A 4,567-nucleotide genomic window follows, 5' to 3' on the forward strand; every position below is an offset into this window, starting at 1 on the left:
TGACAAAACATACTATATTTAACATATTAGCAAAAATTGGCAAACAAAAGCTTATTTGAGGTGGCAGATATTTTACAGTAAAAATGTGTAATCTATCCAAAACTAATCAACGAAATGTTGTCTTTCATATGTCTGTAACATAGGTCTTTCGTTTTTATTATAAGGAATATAAATGTTAATTTGCAGTTTAATACGTTGCTTATACAAATACATTTTATTTCAACATATTTCAATCGATTTTACTCAGTAGGCTATAGCAAAATAGTTTGCTAAAAGCAGATCATTTATTCACACACAGAAACGCAATTCAAATTTAAACCGTCTTTTTGCGAGTTGTGGTAAACAGCGCATCTCTGCCGTTCATTCATTCACACAGAAACGCGATTTACTTGAGAATGAAAAAAAAAACTTACTACATTATTCCATCCGTTGCTCCTCGAAATACCAGCACTTCTGAGGTAAGTTTTCCATTATTATTATTCCTCACAGCGCTGCGAGACAGTGTAGACAAGTACACTTATCTGAATAAACTTGATGTGTTTTCTCGAGCTGATATGTGGGCGTTCACAGTTTGTATGGGATCGTCTCAGTCATTTGCGTTTGAATAGCGCGCGCTCTCCGTGGGCGGGGCCGATTATAACGTAATGAGCTGAGATGAGCTCGACTGGAATCGCTCTCTTTTAATACAGATTTCACAAGATGAGAATATTTGTTTTTTATATAAATTACTTCATTTAAAAGAAGAGAATTCAAGCTTCATGCCTGTGTGTCTGTATGCCTGTTTGACTGAGTATTCGCTCAGTTATTGTTCATTTTCGGACGCGTTTCAGAATGGACTTCACTGGCAGAGAGAAGGCAGAACTCGCTTCGTGTTTATTTTTCTTTATTTGGCAAAAAGCACAACACTTTGTTTTTATTGTGAGTATACACAAAAATAATACACATTTAACAGAATCGATTGATGTATGAAACTCCTATGGAAAATCAAAGTCAACAGAGTATTTATGAGTTTCTTTTACATTGATAAAAAAAAAGCGAGCTGGTATCGCCGGCGATACCGTAGACCTCAGGGGGTTAATTGTCATCCTGCATTTGAGTCCTCCTTCACAGATCCTTAACAGGCAGTCTATTATATTCCTTTAAGTTCATTAATAAAACTGCTTAAGTTTCCGGTTTCTAAGATACTTATTACCGATTCAAAGTTTGATATCTGATGTTGATTAATACCAAACAATTAGTTAGGGGCTCATCACAACTCGTTAGTTACAACTAACAGACCTACGTTCTACAACCTTTCACCTTTTTCAAGATATTCTTTCCTTCATCCCATTAGTTTTTGTCATGTCTTTATTTAATTCTAACCTCTCTTTTGTAACACTTAACGCTAGGGGTTTAAGAGACTCTATTAAAAGGAAAGCAACATTTTTGTATTTAAAAAGTGAAAAAGCACAAGCTTATCTTGTTCAAGAAACTCACAGCAATGAGACAGATGAAAAATGTTGGTCAAATCAATGGGGAGATAAGATACTGTTTAGTCATGGTTCAAACAGGTCAGCAGGTGTTGCCATACTCCTGAACAACTTTACAGGGAAAGTGACTGCTACTAAGAAGGACCCGCTAGGTCATTGGATAATTTGTGTTTTTGAGATGGGTGACAGAAATTTTATCCTAGGGAATATTTACGGTTATAACAACCACAACCAGAACTAATATTGTAAAAGACTTATCCAAAAATGATGTAGACTATGATATTTTTATGGGAGGAGATTTTAATGTAGTAATGGATGACAAAGATTTCAAAATTATCACTACAATACAGATTTGTTGGAACTTTGTAACTCACTCAAACTGATAGATATTTGGCGCTATCTAAACCCAGACACTCAAATATTTACTTGGTTTAAACCAGATGGAACAATTAAATCTAGATTAGACTACTGGCTTGTGTCAGATATTAGTCCTGACTCTGAAATAAACTGTACAATCTCGGCGGCACCACTTACAGACCACTGTCTAGTTAAAATTAATGTAACTCCATCAAATATGCGCTTAAGAAGAAAGGGATATTGGAAATTCAACTCAAACCTCCTTAATCATGATCCCTTTTGTCAAGAAATTAAAAGAACTATTAATGATATAAATATGGATCCATCATTCACGAGCTATAGAGCCAAATGGGAATATCTGAAATATAAAATTCGTCAAATTTCCATCTTGTTTGGTAAAACTTTAAGTAAAGACAGTAAACAAAAAGAAATGCATATTGTAAAGGAAATCAATAGTATTTACAATAAACATCTGATAAATGAAGATGATAAGCAAAAATTAACGACGCTGCATTCCTCACTGGACAGCATTTATGTTAATAAAGCTAAAGGGGCTTATATCCGTTCTCGAGCAAAATGGATGGAGGAAGGAGAAAAGAGCACAGCATATTTCTGTCGTCTAGAGAAGAGAAGGCAGGAACGAAATGCGGTAAAAACGCTGATAATTGACAACCAAGAATGTACTGACCTTGATAAGATCTCCAGAGCAGTTTTTCAGTTTTATAGTAATTTATATTCCTCTTCTTATTCGCAGGTCGATGCTGAAGCTTTCTTTAATAAAATCTCTGAACAGATCCCTAAAATTGATGATTGTTTTAAGAATATCTGTGATGCTGAAATTAAAATGGAAGAGGTGGAAAAAGCCCTTAACTGTCTAAAACTGGATAAATCCCCAGGCTCAGATGGTTTAACAAGCAACTTTTACAAGCATTTCTGGGATAACCTAAAAGATCTCTTATTAAATATGCTAAAAGAAATATGTAATACATTCATTTTACCAACAACAATGAAGCAAGGAATTATCACCCTAATTCCAAAACCTGGCAAAAACTCAAAGATAATTGACAATCTACGTCCCATAACTCTTCTTAATAACGATTACAAACTCTTGACTCATATTTTTGCAAACAGACTTAGAGTGGGGATCGAGGACATCGTGTCAGACACACAATCAGGCTTCATCAGAGGACGTTCAATACATCATAATATACGACTTATACTTGACTTACTTGACTATAATTACCTAATAGAAGACAAGAGCCTAATTCTTTTTCTGGACTTTTTTAAAGCTTTTGACTCGATCGAACACAGATTTATGTTTCGGACATTAGAGCTCTTAGGATTTGGTGAACAATTTATAAACATAGTCAAATTAATTTACAAAGATACAAATAGCACAGTCCTTCTGCCGCAAGGAACTTCCCCAAGATTCCCGATTCAAAAAGGTATTAAACAGGGATGTCCTATATCCACACTGTTATTTATTATTGCAGCCGAGATGTTATCCATTCTTATTAAAAATTCAGAATTTAAAAAACTAACAATATTTGATCAACAACTGACAATAAGCCAACTTGCTGATGATACAGCCATATTTATGGAAAATAGCGACCAACTCCCAAAAATCCTTGAAACAATAGGTTTCTTTTCAAAAGCGTCTGGGCTAAAATTGAATCTCAATAAATGTGAACTTCTACCTATTCATGATTGTAATCTCTCAGTTATTCATTCCATCCCTGTGAAAACAACAGTTAAGTATCTAGGCATACAAATTACAAAGGACGTGAATCAATTAACCAAACTTAATATCTGGGGGAACTTGGAAAAATGTAAAGCTCATCTCAACTCTTGGTCTCAGAGAGATCTATCTATTATCGGGCGAACATTACTTACAAAAACTGAAACCATCTCTCGCTTCATCTACCCAGCCCAATCATTGTCAGTTCCCAAGGAAGCAATCAAAGCGATAAACCAAGCAAACTTTAACTACATCTGGAAAGGTAAAACGCATTATATAAAAAAAGAGTACAATGATTAGAAACTATGAAGGCGGCGGGGTTAGGGCAATTGATTTTGAATGTATTGATGGTACAATCAAAACCAACTGGTTAAAACAATTTCTAAATAAAAAAACACAAATTTGGTTTCACATTCCCAACAATATCTTTATGAAACTTGGTGGCATCAAATTTCTCCTTAGTTGTGATTATGACCTCAAGAAACATCCCTATAAAATCTCTTCATTTCATTATCAAACTCTGTTTTATTGGAAAATGATATACAAACATAATTTTAGTCCCCACAATATCCCAATATGGAACTGCAGGTATATTTTACATAATCGTAAATCTCTGTTTATACAAAACTGGTTAGATAAAGGCATTAGGTCTGTTTCTCATTTACTAGACTGTAATGGTAACTTACTCTCATTCGAGGATTTTTGTGCTAAATTTAATATTATAGACAAACAGCAATATAAAAAAGTTTTTAATGCAATACCTAAGCAAGTTCTTTTAATGATATCTCACCGGCATCGAGACTGTTCGACTCCAAAGCTTCCTTCGCTTTTGGTACAAGGGAGTAATATGTTCGAATGTAAAATAAGTAACCTCGATATTAGACAAATATTTAACAAAGAACTGTACCCGTTCTCTAGATCTTACAATTCAATCTCCAGGTTTTTTTCCAAAAAAGACGCTGAATGTTTAAGATCCTTTTTCTTTAAATTTCCAATTATGCCA

Source organism: Leuciscus leuciscus (genome assembly GCF_965113295.1).
Source record: "Leuciscus leuciscus genome assembly, chromosome: 8".
NCBI lineage: Eukaryota > Metazoa > Chordata > Actinopteri > Cypriniformes > Leuciscidae > Leuciscus > Leuciscus leuciscus.